The following is a 19,221-nucleotide window of genomic DNA, read 5'->3' on the forward strand; positions in this document are numbered from 1 at the left end:
TCTCATGTGAATATAAGAATCAAATAATGAAAGGTTATCATATAGTAGATTTTAGACCGAGGAGGACTCAGTGTACGACATAAAGGAATTTCTCACCTGCTGAAAAGAAAATTAGGATTTTTTTAATTACAAAGAGAAAAAATACCAAATGTACTATTTTTTACTTCCAAAAATCTGCCCTTTGTGCTACATCAGGAAAACAAATTGGTTTTGTAAATCAAAGCGCTGTTTCTTATTGAAAGAAGTAAAAGCCAGGTCTTGAGGAAGCAGGGAATAGAATTTACGCTTAGCAGTTAGTTTGGAAAGAGACTAGAAGAATCCAGGCTAATTCGAGGAGAGTGCTAGGAAAGGAGAAAGGTGAGTTCAATGGACAGCTATCTTGGAGAAGATGGGTTGGGCCTGATTTGGAGATACAATGTGCAGAAGTGCAGAGACTTCTATAAAAACTCAGCATCCTGTATGATCAGCTTCAGGAAGCTGTCACTGTAGATTATGACAAATGACCATTCTAATAAACACTAAGTCAACGTGAAGAAAGAATCTCAGTTTCTCAACTTCTCAGTTGCATCTGTTGAAAGACTCCTTCAATAGCTACCGCAATGTCCAATGAAATGACATTTACCCGTACGTATCAGAGGTCCCCACATCCACTTTCAGGTTTGATGATCTACTAGAAGGACTCATAGAAGTCAGAAAAGTGGTTATACTCATGGTTACAATTTATTACAGAGAAAGGATACAGATTAAAATGAACAAATGAAAAAGGTGCATATGACAGAGTCCAGGAAAAACCAGGCACAAGTTTCCAATTGTCTTCTCCCAGTGGAGTCACATAGACAGAGCATAATTCTCCCAGCAGTGATGAGCAATAACATATACAAACTATTGCTAACCAGAGAAGTTCACCTGAGCCTTGATGTCCAGGGATTTCACTAGGGGTCAGTCACATAGGCATGGAGTGCAAACATGACTGACCTTAACTACTCAGCTCCCAGCACCACTCTCAGAGGTCAGACTAATACAGTGTGGCCCAGGACCTCAAGCAAACAAAAACAGGCATTCACCATAAATCACACTGTTACCATGAACTATCTGGAGTGGCCCAAGGTTGAGAAGGTACAAAGCCACTCTTATCAGATAGGATAGTCCAAGAGCTTATATGGTATTGCCAAGAAGCCAGTCAAGGGCTTGTCCTTTCTTTGGAATGTGCAAAGTTTGACTACACTTTATCCCAGAGATACAAGGCTGTTTCAATATCCATAAAGCAATCAGGGTAATCCATTGTATTAATAGGCTAAAAAAAAGAGCATATGACCATATCACTTGATACAGAAAAGCATTTAACAAAATGAAACACCCATTTATAAAATTTAAAAAAAAAACAACTCAAAGAAAAACTAGAAATACAGGGAACTTACTCAAATTGGTAAAGAGAATCTACAAAAAAAAAAAAAAACAGCGAAAATTATTATACTTGATGGTAAAAGTCTGAATGCTTTCTTCCTAAAATCAGAAATAAGTATACCCATTCTAACCACTCTTATTCAACACAATCCTAGAAGTTTTAGCCAGTGAAGTAAAGCAAGAAAAAGAAAGAAAATCATACATCTCAGAAAGGAAGAAATAAAACCATCCTTATTTGCAAATGACATAATTATCTATACAGAAAATCCCAAGGAATCCACAAAAAAAAAAAAACCCTCCTGTAACTATTACATGAGTTCACCAAAGTTGCAGGGTATTAGATTAACATAAAAACTCAATTTCATTTCTACAACTAGCAATGAACATTTGGATACCAAGATTGAAATTATAGTATAATTTATAAATGCTGCCAAAAATGAAATTCTTAGTTGTAAATGTGACAAAATACGTATAGAACTTGTATGCTGAAAACTAAAAAATGCTGCCGTGAGAAATTAAGGATCTCAAAAAATAGAGAGACAGACTGTGTTCATTGACTAGAAGTCTCAACATAGTAAAGATGTCAATTTTTCCCAAATTGATATACAGGTTAATGCAATTCTGATCAAAATTTCAGCAAAAATTTTTTGTAGGTATAGACAAGATTATTCTAAAATGAATTTAAAAAGGCAAAGGAATTAGACAACCTAAAACAATTTTCAAAAAGAAGAATATAGTAAAGGGGAATCAGGCTACCAAAGTTCAACACTTATTTGACTACAGTAATCAGGACAGTATAGTACCGGAAGAGGAAGAGATACATACATTAATGGATCAATATACACTTTCTAGAAACAGCCACACAGAAATAAGCCCATCTCATTTTGGACAAAGTTGCAAAAGCAGTTTAATGGAGGAAAAATAAGCTTTTTAAACAACAAAAAAGTGCTGGAAAAAATTGATATCCACAAAATAAAAATAATGAAAATAATTAAACTAGTACATTTGACCCTTAAACAATGCAGGGATTAGGGGTACCAACACCTATGCAGTCAAAACTATAAGTAAAACTTCTGACTCACCAAAAATTTAACTACTATTATAATTGCCTGCTATTCACCAGAAGCCTTACTGATAACATAAACACTTTATTAACATACAGCATATATTTTGTGTATTCTATGTATTATAAACTATATTTTTACAATAAAGTATGTTAGAGAGAAAGAAGTGTTATTAAGAAAATCATAAGGAAGAGAAAACACATTTACAGTACTGTACTGTATTTATCAATACCGTAAGTTTACGTTGTCTGCTTACAAGATGAATTGTCTGTCTGAAGTGGTGGGTATCCACAGCTGCAGACCTCGATCTATGGTGCCTACAAGCAATCCAACTATTTCGTTTAATGTCATGACATTTCTCTGCTTCTTGGGAGCACTTCCAGCATCACTAGTGGCACTTCGCCTGGATCCCATAGTGTTATTCAAGGTTTACTGTATTGCACTAAACACAATGAGAGATAACTTTTTACTGTAATATGCAATTTACTGGAGAGACAGAACTATTCACGTGGAGATGATTAACGTCACATGGAGTTTTAAGGTGGTAACACTTGAGTTCACCACAATAGCAACAGGAGGTGGCTACAAAATTATTACAGCAGTACAATACATGCTACAGTTAATTTAATGTATTATGATTTAATACTGCATTTTTACATCTGCTTACATTTCTCTCAACTGTGAATGGCACCATGTATGGTCTGTACATGTTTGTATAAATTTTCACTTTTTGTAATACATTTGTATATATTTTATGGTATTAAATGATAAAATAGACTTGTAATAACATTTTATGCCTAACTTGTTCTTAATTTTTTTAATATTTCTAGTTTATGCAGTTCATCTGGGAGTTTTTTCAAATTGTCACAGATCTCAAAAAAGTTTCCAATATACTTATTGAAAAAATCCACATATAAATAGATCTGTACGGTTCAAACCCATGTTGGTCAAGGGTCAGCTGTACTAAACTTCACATCATACATGTACAAATATTAACTCAAAATGGATTATGAACTTAAGCATAAAACAAAAGAACTTTTAGAAAAATAAAATAGAAAATGTTCAGGACGTAGGGCTAGACAAAGAGTTCTTGGACTTGACATCAAAAGCGTGATCCATAAAAGGAAAACTTGGTAAATTGGAATTCATCAAAACTAAGAACTTTTGCTCTGTGAAAGCCAATGTAAAGAGGATGAAAAGACAAGCTACAGATTGGGAGAAATATTTGCAAACCATATATCAGATAGAGAATTTATATCTATAATGTAGAAAGAACTCTCAAATCAAACAGTAAAAATTCAAACAATACAATTAGAAAATGGGCAAAAGACATGAAAGACATTTCACCCAAGAGGATATACAGATGGCAGATGAGCACATTGTTAGCCATTAGTGAAATGCAAATTAAAACCACAATGAGCTGTCACTGCATACCATCAAAATAACTAAAATAAAAAATAGTGACAACACCAAATGCCGGTAAGAGTATAGAAAAACTGGATTACTTTGTACATTTACTGGTGAGAATGTATGATAGAGCCACTCTGCAAATAGTTTGGCGGTTTCTTAAGAATAAAGAAACAAACAGAAAACACCAAACTTGCAGCCATCATTTGACCAGCAATTTCATTAATGGGCATTTATCCAAGAAAAATCGAAACTTGAATTTTCACACAAAAATTTGTATACAAATGTTTACAGTAGCTTTATTCACAATAGCCAAATACTGGAAACAGACAAGATGTTCTTCAACGTATGACTACTTAAACTTTGGTATATCCATACTACTGAATATTACCAGGCAATAAAAAGGAACTACTACTGACACACTCGAAAGCCTGGATGAATCTTCAGAGACTTATGCTGAGTAAAAAAAGCCCATCCCAAAAGATTATACCCTATATGGTTCTCTCTTTATATAACATTTTGAAATGACAAAATTATGAAAAAGCTAAACAGATTGATAACTGAAAAGGGTTAAGCACAGGGTGAGGGGAGTGAGAAGGGGGTGGGCATGGCTATAAAAGACCAATGTGAGTGATATAATGATATAAATGTCCTGTATCTTGACTGCATCAATGTTAATATCCTGGTTGTATTAATAATATTGTACTATAGTGAGGCAAGACCTTATTATAGAGGGAAATTGGGCAAAGGATACATGGCATCTCTCTGTATTATTAATATTTCTTAACAACTACATGTGATTTGGCAACCATCTCAAAATAATTTAAACTCCTTATTTATTTATTTATTTAACATGGGCATGCAAGGTGAAGTAGTATAAGCAACTTCAGGAAAATTTATAACCCACAAACTGCAGTAAGGCATTAGGAGAGCAAGATAGCAGACAGAGTGGCAATGGGTTATATTGGTATTGGAAATGTGAGCTTCTTCCCACCATGGGACTTTCAGAGGGACTTCAAAGTGGCACTGTCCAACATAACTTTCTGCAGTGATGGAAAGATTATCATCTGAGCTGCCCAATGCTGCACTTAATAGCCATATTAGCCTCATAAACATTTGAAATATAATTAATGTAAAAGAGGAACTCAATTAGTAAATGTATTTACTTTTTATTGTTTTATTTCAAAATATTAAGGAGGTACAAATCTTTTTGTTACATGGATAATACCTTTTATAATGCTTAAGTCAGGGCTTTTAGTGTGTCCATCACCTGAATAGTGTTCATTGTACCCGATAAGAAAGTTTTTACCTCTCCCCCTTCTTGATTTCCAATGACCTTTACATGTCTTTGTGTCTGTGTGTGCTCATTGATTATCTCCCAATTATTAGAGAGTACATGTGGTTTGGCTTTCCACTCCTGAGGTATTTAATTTAGGATAATGGTCTCCAGTTCTATCCAAGTTGCTGCAAAAGACATTATTTCATTCCTTTTTACGGCTGAGTAGTACTCCATGGTGTGTGTGTGTATATATATATATATATATATATATATGTGTGTGTGTGTGTGTGTGTGTGTGTATGTATATATATATATATATATATATATATATATATATATATCATGTTATCTTAACCCACTCATGAATTGATGGGCACTTAGGTTGATTCCACATCTTTGCAATTGTGAATTGTTCTGTGACAAACATTTGAGTGCAGATGTCTTTTTGATAAAATGACTTCTTTTCCTTTGGGTAGATACCCAGTAGTGGGATTGCTGGATTGAATGGTAAGTCTGTATTTTATTTCTTTAAGGAATCTCAAATGTATTTATTTTTGATTAATTCAAATTAAATAGCCACATATGACTAGAGGCTACTGTACTGAACAGCACAGTTCTATAAAAGTGTAAAAAAGAAACTTAAATGAGAGGTGAAATTTTGCTATTGGTAGAGTGCTTCAGAGCTTTGGTAGTTTGGTCATCCATGTGTCACCTTGATTGTCCTATCATGCTAATGAAGACAGCAACAGACAAGTCAAAGTATAATCTCCTACACATGTAGTAAGTGATATGAGATTATAGCAAATGGGGTCAGTCTGGATGGCTGGTTATTAATATTGATGGAAAGGACACATGCTGTTGGAAAAATGGCACCAATAGACTTGCTCCGTGCAGGGCTGCCCCCAACACTCAATTTGTAAAAAACACTGTATCTATAAATGACAACAAAGCTGAGCACAATAAAACAACATATGCCTATATGTATGTGTTCAATAGTTTTAACCCAGGGGAAAGGATGAGAAAACTGCTAGTGAACATGTGAAGCACACTAATCAGAAATATAAACTCAGAGTGGCTAGTTAACATGCAAAATATTAATTAGAAGTCCACACCACTAAAACAACTATCACAAATATCATCTACTTTTATTTCCTATTAACACAGGTTTTGTTAACTAGAGTAATAGTTATTAGTAAGGCTTTTTCATGGGTGGAATGAGTGGTGTTCAAAGTGTATTGGTTAGCTCCAAATATAACATAGGGACTCCTGTTGAAAAGAAATATACACATCTGGTGAGCCCTATGCCCTATGGTCTGGGTTCAGTGGCTGATTCAAAGCAGTTTTTTTTATCTGACTCTAACCAGAAGGGTAGCTGAATCCTGCTGCCTGCACATTGCTGCAGAAGTCTCTGTTGAACTTTTCCTGCAAGTCACTGTCAGAGCGCTTCAAAAGACAGCTGTAACTACATCAAACTGACAAATGGGTCACATAACTGTCGTTATGCCTGCTTGTAAAAACAAATGTCTTTTACATTTGGCAAAATTTGATCTAAAGCTTTCTTTCATTGTACTAGGCCCTCAAGTTTGTGGGGAAGAGATCGAGGAATGAAGGCTACCAATACTACCAAAAATAATCTAATAATGGTGAATGAGCAAATTGATTCTGGTAAGTTAGCAACAAAAGTCATTTTCTTGGGAAAGTTTGGCATGCTTTTTTTTCTATTGACTCTTAATAAATGAGATTAGCATTCGACAGGTTACTTTAGGAAATAGGAGCTGCTGAATTTTACTAAGCAGTGAGCCTGTGGTTTTATAAAAACATGATACTTTCTTGAATAATTATGCTTTGTTTTTTCAAAGGGATCTAAATTAGAAAAGCATGAACCCCAGCAGTAAAAATGCAATGCCACAGGTCTCTTGTCAGATGAATGGCATCTATCAATAGTTAATTTGCACTGTCAATTTCTTAATGAATGGGTTAGTCTTCTTAGTAAGAGAACATTGTTAATAATGGCAGAAATTTAAATTTTCATTAGTGCTTCTATCTTCAGTGGATTAAAACACTCATTTAAGCTTTAAAGCATGTGTTACAATAAGAAGTAATTTGCAAAGTGTCAACTTAGAAAAAAGTCTTTTTTCAAGATAATGTTATTTCTATGCAAAAAGTTCTCTGAGGTACATTATATGAAAATTCAGGTGGTCTAATTATATTAGTTGACAGAAACAATACCAATCCAAGAGTGATCACCTAACCTGTTGAGCATACATTAAGGGGTAGCATGTCTTGAAATGTCTTTGTAAATGTTACGTCTACCTTCATGACAGAGCCTTGACTTGTTTGAGAGTTAGGCCCATGGTGATTCATGATCTTGATTACTTCAAGTTCAGCGTACTGCCAGGTATCAAAGAGTGTTAGTTGAATAAATGGATATTCTTGGGCACTTTAGTTTATTCATTGTTTGTTTATCTGTTTCCTTATATTTATCATTGAGAAAAATAGTTGTTGATCCTATTAATATTAAAAGAAAGTTTTATTCTTGTCTTTATTAATAATGGGTGAATGGGATAATTCTATAAAAACGTGTGACTTTGAATAGATCTCTGCCTCAGTAAAATGAAATTATTTTACACCAACATTTTAGAATGCTGTCTCATTCTTCAAAAGATTAGATTTACTAGAAATGTAGATTTTTTTTTTTTTAATGGGGAAATTATGCGGGAGCAGGGGGGCGGGAATGGGTGTTTAGGACCCTCAGAGAAGGGAGATGGAGCAGCTGTTCTGCTGTGGCGGCTCTGACGCGCCCGGGGAGGCCGCGGGAGGCGACAGCGTGCAGCGCGGGGAGAATCCCGGCAGCTCGCTCGCGGCTTCACAGCCTGCCGCTGCCCTTTCTGGAGCTGCCGGGTCGCGTTTTAGTATCTCTCAGAGCTGGTCTTCCAGGATTTACAACCGGCCCTGTGCACGCTAGTTCCAGGGCTCGGCAATTCCCAACCAGACGACGGAAATGCTCCCAGCCCAGACTCCTCCACCGGGTCTGGTCCAGTCTCTCGGATCACAGCCACCTTGCTCTCCGGAAATTTTAAGGCATGCAACCAACGCCTGTGTGGTTGATCTGGCTGTTAGCTCTGGCTATTACCTCTTAATTATTTGTGTTTCTTTGAATGAAAACTTGATGGCTGGGGTTTTGTTTTACAGACTTCCCTTTCCCATGCATTGTGATTCATCACAGCACGTAACAAGCATTCAAAGTAAATTTCCATCAAAGAATATCTGAAAATGTATCCAATCTCATTTGTCTAAAGTAAAAATGAAATGGAAAGAAGGGAAAGAGGGAGGGAGGACAAGCCTGTATCTGATCTGAAATAGTTCAAATTTCCATTATTGTCAAGATTCTATAAACTCTTTGAACATGGTAAATAGTTGCTAATTTTTTTAATTACTAGAATAAACACATGTGCTGTCTTTAAATAGGAAGGGTAGGACAACTATGTTACTAATTTTAAAAGTCAGAGTGGCCTCTGCTAATGAATAAATAAATTCAAATCTCACATGATTTGATTTCAGCAATTAAGGGAAAAAACGTTTTGAATATGCTTTAAGCTTTTCTTGATGCAAATAGAGAAGTAAAAAAAATGTACTTTGGTCTGTGGTTAGGATTCACACATAGTTTGTGGGGCAGATATTCTTTCTGTAACTGATACAAGCACTGAATCACTAAAACCAACCTTTCTAACCTAAAGAAAAACCCTCTTTACTCCTAATTATTTTTTGCAATAATTAGAATGTCGTATAGCTAATTTGATTACATAGACCAGTAGAAAATTACTCTAAGAAAATTTGTCCTAATAAATTATTTTTCTTTAAAATAACAACAAAAAAGTATTGTCAAATAATGGCTGACCACCTCCATGTAAAAAGTATTATTTCATGTGAAAAGATACGTTTCATTTAAATACATTTCATTTCACAGCTTTTGCTAAAATTTTGGCTTTAAAAGGTGCAATGATTGCAAATATTTATTGGAAGTAATAAAAATTAGATAATCCAACTGAAATGTAAAGTTTTTACGTTCAAGAGCTTGAATATTTCATCAAAGATAGACATTTCTAAAATCAAGTTTTCTGATTTTTTTTTAACACACTAAACTTGAAGTTACTTTCTCTCCCATTTCAACACTTACTAATTATTTAGCAGTGCCTAAAAAAATCTACCAGTTTTATAATATACATAATTATTAATACTACTCTTAAGACAAAAATCTTCATTTTATTTTTCTTTAGTAAAAGTTGTTCAATGTTAAAAAATTGACCAATAATTTATACTTATTAAAATGAGCTTAGGTAAGTAATATCCTTGCCCCAAATTTTCATTTCAGAGCATTTAAAAATCTAGCAGACTATAAAAAATAAAATGTTACTTAATCTCTCGTTCATTGTTTATACTTACAAAATGAAGGAAGCATACAGTGATCTATATTTATATGGTTATATGAGAAAACATTTGCCAGTATTCCATTTTGTAATTTTGCATTACATGGTCAAGGGTGACACTTAACAAATAAGTTAGATATTTTCAAGTACGAACACTCTACCATAAGTGTACATAATATACTCCATTGTATAAAAATGTCCACATTTTGGCACACTGCCACTTAAGTAAACACAAAAAATGTTCCGGCAGTTATTTTCCTCCACAGCTTTTGAAGATAATACAACTGAAATTGCTTTTATCTAAGCTTATTTGCTGGTTTTTAGTGCACCTGTTTTAGGGCTTTTTTCTAAAATAAGGCCCGCTTAAGCTAAATTTTAGGAAGGAACATGTTCTGTTCAAGCACACACACAAAAATGCACTAAACTTTTTTTTTTTTTTTTTTTTTGAGACAGAGTGTCGCTTTGTTGCCCTGGCTAGAGTGAGTACCACAGCATCAGCCTAGCTCATAGCAACCTCAAACTCCTGGGCTTAAGCAATCCTACTGCCTCAGCCTCCCGAGTAGCTGGGACTACAGGCATGCGCCACCATGCCCGGCTAATTTTTTGTATATATATTTTAGTTGGCCAGATAATTTCTATTTTTTTTAGTAGAGACGGGGTCTCGCTCTTGCTGAGGCTGGTCTCGAACTCCTGACCTCGAGCGATCCACCCGGCTCGGCCTCCCAGAGTGCTAGAATTACAGGCATGAGCTACCTCGCCCGGCCTAAACTTTTAAACTTATAATTTCCATTCTTAAACTTCATATGTTTTTATTCCCATTTTCAAAAACGTAATGTCTAATTACACTAAAAGAGGAACTTTTTATTGACTTGTAGTATATGGCCTAAAGGCATTCTAGAAGCCAAATTATAGTCAAGTCTTACATAGAAAAAAAATATTCCCTAAGTTTTGAAAGAAAAAATAATCAAGCATCACTTAAAATGAGATTATGCTTTTAAGAATGTAGACAAAAATATAATTTTTGCATATTATCAAATTATTACAATTCCAGTATATTTTTAACTTAAATTAAACAATTAAGGTTTCCAAATTCTATTCTGACAGTCATTTTAGTGTCCAACCATACACAGAGAAAATTTACATTTATTTCATAAATCATTACCAACCTTAAATTTCAGGATGTAAGTTTTTACACAATTTACAAGCTTAAATATAACAAGTTTAAAATTTTGGATGTCTGTGACTTCAGGTGGTCCTAAATCAGAGCAGATTCATACCAGCAAAGTCCAACAGAACATGTAAACACACAGAAAAATTCTACTTTAGAAATATAATGCTTGCCCTTAATAAATCTTTATAAATATTAAGTTCATGTGGAAAAATACTGGTACTTTGTTTAGCTGTAATTATTTTTTTTAAATATGACTGGACATATTCCGTAAGATTTCATATAATTTCAATCCGCTTGAGTCTGTATAAACCAATATCAATGTTGTAGATACATACTTAAAAGAAAAGTTTTTGTTTTGTCTAAGCATTGAAACCTATGAAGTATGAATAAATGCAAGTAGAATACAATGCTGTGAAAATACCATACACTGGGTAGTTTAAACAACAGGAATTTATTTTCTTGTAGTTCCAGAGGCTAGAAGTTCAAGATCAAGGTTTTGGTCTATTCAGTTTCTGGTTAGGGCTCTCTTCCTGATTTGTAGTCTGCTGCTTTCCCCCTATGGCCTCATACGGGCTTCCCTCGATGCGTGTGTGTGTGTGTGTGTGTGTGTGTGTGTGTGCGTGCGTGTGTGTGTGTGTGTGTGTGTGTGTGTGTGTGTGGAGAGAGAGAGAGTGAGCTCTCTGGTGTCTCTTATTAGAACACTAATCCTATCAGATCAGGGCCTCACCCTTATAACTCATTTAACCTAATTACTTCCTTAGAGGTCCCATCTCCAAATACAGTCACACCGGGGGATAGAGCTTCAACATATAAATCTTGGGGGGAGAAACACAAACATTCAGTCCATAACACAAATTGTAAAAATAACATTTTTTTATAGTTTCCTATATTTATTACAGTAGAAATTCAATATCCTTATTATAGTTCAGAAGCCATTTAAACTATGACCACAAGTTACTTGGTTACTTACTATTTCCTGAGCAGTTTTTGAACTCCATTTTGAGTGTTATATAACCTTCTGAATAATTTTCTCTCATTCTGAAAGTTTCTTATTTGCCCAGTCATCTTCTTTTTAGGTTGTAAGCCCCAGCAAAATTATCACTTCTTGTTAAGCTTTCTCTGACTTTCCTGGGTGGTACATTTTACTCTCCCCAGTATTCTCTGAACACTTTATGTCAGTTAGAGCACTTCTTACATCGTGTTATAAATACTGAGTTAAATAAAAAAAAACTGTCTCCTTTTACTTGCCTATGGAGTCTTTAAGGGCAAGAATCATACTTTATTCATTTTATAGAAGAAAATAGGGAGGAAGAAGAAATGATGAAATAAAAGGAAGAAATGAAGGGAGGTAGATAGACAATTTTAGAGAATAATTTTCATGATTTTAACATATTTTTTGCAGGAACAAGAAATAGTATAACATTTAATCTATCCAAAACATGGTACTTAAAAATCTTAACTCTGAAGAGAGAAAAAAACATCTTCTTGGCATTTAAAAATTGCTACAAGGAACACTTTGAGCATCATATTTTTGGGCTCAGTTAAGCACAGCTATGCTTTGTCTTTTGCAAATATTTGTGTAGTTTCATCAACATTTTTCTTCTTGATAAACAGTGAAAATAAATGACTCATGCTTTCTAAATTCATAGTTAAGAAACAAGTTCTAGTATTGTTTTAGTTGTTTTCGGCTAATTTAGTTTTGTATCTCCATGTTCCCCACTGGATATTGCAATGTCCAAAAGAACCATATTTAGTTCTCCACCATTTTCTCTCTGATACCATTTCTGATCACTCTTCTCCTCCTTCCATCCTCAATGGTTTCTCAGTTTTCCTCAAACATGCCAACATATTCCTGCCATAGTAGTTTGCTAAAGATGTTCCCTCAGCTCGGAAAACCGTTCACCCAGATATCTATCTGGTTACCGCCCTCACTTCTTCCAGCTAGAGCAAGACTTTTCTACTTGAGTCATTCTCAGAGTGCTTTGTAAATGGGTGCAAAGTTGAATAATTCTTTCAGTACTTGAGTTTAAGGATTTAGAAATTTCTAGCCAACTCAAAATGGGTCAGAGACCTAAAGATAAGAGATAAAGCTCTTCTAAAGAATACCATGCAGAAAGGTTAACTTCGTGAGTTTGGGGTACTCAGACCTCACACACATTCTAAAGAAAGAACTAACCCTTGATGGGTTTCTGAAAGAAAACCTCTGTTCCCTTGGAATATCCTGCTAGATAAGAGTATTTTTGTATATTTGAGACCTTGGGTCATATCAGTCAGTTTCAGCTAACAATGTGACTTGTGGTAAATTTATGTTTTTGTTCACCCAGGGTCCTGGACTACACTGTATCAATTTGACCTCTGAAGGGGCTGGAGACTGAGTAGCTACGGTGAGTCATATGGGCACTCCATGTATTATGTCTGTCCCCAATAAAAATCCTGGACACAAAGGTATGGGTAAGCTTCTTGGTTGAAAATACTTTGTACATGTTGCCACACATCATTGCTAGGAGAATGAACCACTGTCCATGTGTCTCTACTGGGACAGGATAAGTGGCAGCTCACACCTGAGTTCTCCTGAACTCTGCCCTATATACTTTTTTCCTTTGCTGACTTTAATCTGTATCCTTTCCCTGTAATAAACCATAACCCTGAGTATAACAGCTTTTGTGAGTTCTGTGAGTCCTTCTAGAAAATCAGCAAACTTGAGGATAATCTTGGGATGCCCCCAACACAAAAACAGAAGAGGACATTTTTGTGACTTTGGTTAGACAACATGATACCAAAAGCATAAGCCCTAAAGGAGAAAAAAGAAATAAACTGGATCTCATAAAAATTTAAAACCTTTTGCTTCAAAATACAACAAAATGAAAAAACAAGCCATAAAAGGAAAGAAAATATTTGCAAATTGTACATCTAAAAATGTTTGTAAATCAAATATCCAGAATACATAAAGAATGCTTATAACTTTATAGCAAGAAGACAAACAACTCAATTAAAAATGAGACAATGATTTGAAGAGAGATTTTATCAGTCAGGCATGTTGGCTCATGCCTGTAGTCCCAGCTGAGGTGGAGGACTGCTTGAGCCCAGGAGTTGGAGGCTGCAGGGAGCTATGATTATGTCATTGCACTCCAGCCTGGGTGACAGAGTGACACCCTGTCTCTAAAAAAAAAAAAAAAAGAAAGAAAGAGACATTTTATCAAAGAAGACAAACAGATGAATAAATTGCTAATAGGTGCAGGAAAAAAGTGCTCGACATCATTAGTCATTAGAGAAATGCAAATTAAAACTACAATGAGATACCACTTGCTATAATATGAGAAGATAGACAACACTGACTTTTAGTGAGGATGTGGAAAAACTGGGACCCTCATACATTATTGGTGAAAATGTAAAATGGTACATTAGTCATAATATCTCCAAGCATGAAAAATATGAGTGTCCTTCAGCTGGTGTTAGAGAAACAAAATATGGTATATCTATGCATTAAAATGCTATTTACCAGTAAAAAAGAATAAAATACTGATATATGCTACAACATGGATGAACCACAAAAACATGCCAAGTGAAGGAAGCCAGATACTAAAGATTATATGTTGTATGATTTCCTTTGTATGAAATGTCTATGGAAGGCAAATTTACACACAGAAAGCAGATCAGTGGTTGCCTGGAGCTGGAAATGCCAATGAGAATTAATGGCAAAGAACCCAAAGGAATTCTTTGAGTTGATGGAAACTGTCTTAAATTGGTGATGATCATACAACTCTAACAATTTACTAAAAAGCATTCAATTATATAGCCGTAGTAGGCTAAATTTTATGGCATATAAATTAAACCTCAATAAAGTTTTAAGAAAAATCTAAAGAGAGAGAACAGACAAATAAGCACTAAATAAGTGATTTGTGTGCAAGAAGGAGCTAGGTGCTTTGATATAAAAGAAAACGAAGACCAGAATATGGAAAAACAAAGGGAAAGGGAGTGGAAAAATTGCAAGAATAAATAGGTGGTCAGGGTACGCCTCATAGAAAAGGGAGTGTGAGTCAAGTTGAGAAAAAATGGAGAGTCTGAAAGGTTTTTAATAGAAAAGTGAGATGACTAATCTGACATACATTTTAAAAGCATGACTCTGGCTGCTGTGTTGAGTGTAGACTTAGGAGCGAAAGAGTAGAAGCAGGAAGACTATTTAGGTGGATATTTTGGTAAATCCTGGCAAATAAATTATGATGGTTTGAACTAAAAGGATAGATAGAAGGTGTGGAAAGTGGTGAGATTCTGGATAAAGCATGGGGAAAAGGAATTGGGCATCAATTTTCTCTTTTTAAAAGTTAATTCATACTTTCATAAAAATTAAAAGAGAATGCATCAAAATGTTAACAGTATTTCTCTGTCTTTGGTGGAGTTACAGGTAATTTTGTGCTTCTGCATTTATCAAATTGCTAAACATTCACATATGTGTGTATATTACATATATATATGTGTGTGTGTGTGTGTGTGTGTGTGTGTGTATAGAGGGAGAGAGACAGGGTCTCGCTATGTTTCCCAGGCTGATCTCGAATTCTTGGCCTCAAGTGATCCTCCTGCCTTGGCCTCCCAAAGTGCTGGGATTACAGGCATGAACTACCATGCCCAGCTCAACAATGTATATGTATTTTTATGAAGAAAAAAAGTAATTTTTTAATATTCAGCTCATCAAAAAAGATCATAACGCAAACCCACTTTGTTTTAACCCAAATATTTAAATCAATACCAAAATGGTTATATGTATGAAGTAAACAGTGGTAAGGGGTAATGTTAACAATATGGACAGTAGTTAAATAAGCAACAGATAATGTTTCCCAAATTGAGAGTGGTGAACTCACTTTCCTATGAATGTATTGTAGCATTATTACCCAAGAAATTTTCCTGACATTATATGACTTGCTCCAGAATAAATCTGGTGTCTAATTTTATTGAATTGATAATAAATTCAGTTCCAGTTATAATAAATATAAATTATTATTATAAGTAAATTTTAATTTATTATAGCTCACTGATGTCATTGTATCAGTGAGAAAAGTTTAGGTTATATAAAGATAACAACTTCAAAATCTCAGAGATTTAAGCAATGAGTTATATTTCTTGTTCTACTACATGTCCAACAGAGCTGGATAAGAACAGGGTCACTTAGCAACCTAGGCTGTTTTATGGTTTCATTTTTACATAGTCTACCAAGATGAAATATGTTAAATTATGAACTGGTTCTTAAAGCATCTGCCCCCACATGATACATGTTACTTCTGCCCTCATTACATTCTCCAATGCAATCCATCTAACCAAAACAGATCTGGGAAATACAATAATACTTAAAAGAAGGAGAAAACTGGAATAGATGAACACCAATTTTGTTTGAATTTCTCAAACTTGTTCCTTGGTTATAAACTGCTCTTTCAAAGAACTGATGATGACATGGTAGCACAGGACAATTTATCTATGATGTATGTCATAATTACCCAGAGTTTTAGTCTGGGACTTACAATGGCAATTAAGTTATCTCCTAGCAGGGATCTCTAAAGTGGGCTACCTATTCCATATAGTATTACAAGATGTGAGGTCAGGAAAAAATATTGGATATCATGTTTGTATTAAATATCATATTCATTTCTACATAAAGCAAATAAGAAAACTGAACTATGCCAGTATTTAACAGAAATATTTACTAATATTTCATTTTAAACTTACTAGTATTAAAAAGTCCTCAGTTATCCCTCAGATGGTCTTGTGACATGTATAGTACATGACGTACTGAGACAGATTGGGAATTCCAAAAAATGAGTTAAAAGAATTGTCCTAACTCATTCATTTACTTTGAATATACTACCACATGATGGAGTTTATATGTGTCAAGTTAAGTTGATTTAAGGATTGCTATAATCTAATTTTAACTATATTACTTCTCACAAAATAGACGATAGCTTTACAAGATGCCTACACAGGCACTTGCCAACTGATGGTTGCAGAGCCTATCAAGAAGCGAATGACAGAGTGGCATGTCTTCTGCTAGTGCAAACTTGTCATCAACTGCATACATTTGCTATCTAATGAAACTGCCAAAATCAGATTTATGAAGATTATTTCACATATAGAGTGATAGCCATAAACACTAATGCTAAACCTGCTCCATGCATAGATTACAAATGGAGTACACCGGATCTTTATGAGGTATCTTTAATAGCTGTCATTCAAAACAACTACGGAAATAAATTAAATTAGAACCATTTGGATCTCTGTACCACATGGCGTTTAATCAACATTTTCAAAAATATTAAAATATTCAGCAATAAAAATATTTAAATATTTTCAATAATTTTCAGTAATATTTCTTTCACTAAAAATTGGTTAACAGTTAATATGTTATGTTCTCATTCATATGTGACAGCTAAAAAATTGAAACAGAAGGAATAGTGTTCAATATTAATAGTATTCGATATCTAGGGTTTGATAGCACAGTAGAGTGACTGTAGTTAACAATAAGTTATTGTATGTTTCAAAATAGCTAGAGGAGAAAATTTGGAATGTTCTCAACACAAAGAAATGATAAATCTTTGAGGTAATGTGTATCCTAATTACCCTGATTTGATCATACACATTGTATGCATGTATCCAGATGTCACACGTACCATGTAAATATGTACAATTATTATTTATTAGCTTAAAAAATAGTGTTATAATAAAGTTGATAGCTTTGTGAGATAAAAATGGGTTTTTACTATTAATTAAAAATTTGCCTTGTTTAAAATATTAATTTTATCTTTATCCTTTTATAATTTTTATTAATTATGAATAATAGATATTTATATTGAACATGTCCAAGACAGAACTTTTGCTTTTCTCACCAAATTGCATCTTCCCCTGGTCTTCACAACTCTGTCAAATGCACAAACATTTACCCAGTGGTTTAGGTTAAAATCCCTGGATTCGTCTTTCAATCTTTTCATTTCTTCATATCATATCAAATCCATTAGAAAGTCCTGACATTTCTACCTCCAAAGCATCTCCTGAACTGCTCATTTCTCTTCAAACTAAATCAACGCACCGTTTTCTCTCTTCTGGATTATTGCATGGTGTCCTAATGTGTCTCTTTATTCTGCTTTTCCCCCATAGTATCTGCTCTTCCCAGAGCAGCCAGTGATCTTCCTAAAACAGCAATTAGGTCTTGTTCATCTGCCTTGAACTGGCTGTTGGTATCTCATATAAAACCCAAACACCCTGAAATGCTCTGTCCATCCTTAAACCTCGTTTCATATGACTCATGTCCCTGCTTTATACAGGCTCGAGGTACAGGGATGTTTTCTCTCTTTCTCCTTTTGGTCTCCAGATATTTACACTATCTGTTCATTCTGGAATAATATGGAATGCAGATCTTTTCTTGGCTGATTCTTCCTCAATATTCTGGTCTCTCCTCCAAAATCACTTCCTCAAAGTAGCCTTCCCGGACCACCTTATCTTACAGGCCCCACCCATTTCCCCAGCCCCACTGTGTACCACATTGTGTGTCACCAGGCCTTCAAGGCTTCAAGATCTTGGCCTGCCATCTCCTGTCTTATCTGCCAACAGTCTTCCCCTTAATTGCTTGTTTTCAGCACCACTGGCCTCCTCCCTCTTTCTTAGCCAGGTGAAGGAAGTTCTTAAGTGGTTTGCACTTGCTCTGTCCTCAGTAGGAATGTTCTTCTTCCAGATGTAAACAAGGCTCATTTTCTCAGTTTATTCAGCCTGCACTCAAATTTCATCTCATCAGGGATAATCTGCCCTTGTCACCCTATCAAAAGTTCACCTCTCCCCACGCTTTGCTTATTCTCTATTTAGTTCTTCATGACACTCATATATATTTTAAATCTATCATTTGTTTGTCATTTGTCCCATCCACTAGAATATAAGCTCCAAGAGGGGAGCAGCTTTGCTTTTTTCCCCAACTATAATTTTAGCCCCTTGAACAATGTCTTATAATGTAGCATTGGAATTTATGTTAGTTATACCATGCTTAAGCTTGATTAATGTTTGTGTATAAAACATGCCTCTATGCACATTCTAGTATAACCACTATTTTTGCTTTTTGTAATTGTATTTAAAGTTAATTTCTAGTGGTCAGATGTTTATATACGTTTTTATATGTTGATGCATATACCCACATTCATGCCTACATTGGGTTTGTGAATCTTTTTAGTATCTATGACCTAATAGGTAAACAATGATTTATTGTTTCATATGCATTTTTGTTAATACATTTAAAGTTTTTAATATTACTATGGCATATGACCTGCCTTTAACATCTTTTGCTTATGTTTAAATTTTACATTCACTTTTCTAATTACTGTTATCTAGTAATTCTTTATACACTCCGGATATTTACAATCTGTCTACTATATATACTGTAAATAGTTTCCTAGTTTAGAGTTTGTCTTTCTTCTATATGTATGTATTTTGGGCTTTCTCTAG

At 34.5% G+C, this 19,221-nt stretch overlaps 1 protein-coding gene across 3 annotated transcripts in view; it reads right to left on the reverse strand.

Moving 5' to 3' along the window:
- The window catches only part of THEMIS (thymocyte selection associated), a 153,287-nt gene that overhangs the window by 124,885 nt on the left and 9,181 nt on the right, over positions 1-19,221 (reverse strand). The window contains exon 1 of one of the 3 annotated variants that reach the window (XM_045544331.1): positions 2,725-2,770. The exons of the other annotated variants lie outside the window; for them this stretch is intronic. The gene's annotated coding sequence lies outside the window, so the exon portion shown is untranslated. Of the gene's footprint in view, positions 1-2,724; positions 2,771-19,221 lie in introns of those variants that run through there. 3 annotated transcript variants of the gene reach the window in all.

The sequence above is a fragment of the Lemur catta genome, chromosome 2 (genome assembly GCF_020740605.2).
Source record: "Lemur catta isolate mLemCat1 chromosome 2, mLemCat1.pri, whole genome shotgun sequence".
NCBI classification, from domain to species: Eukaryota; Metazoa; Chordata; class Mammalia; order Primates; family Lemuridae; genus Lemur; species Lemur catta.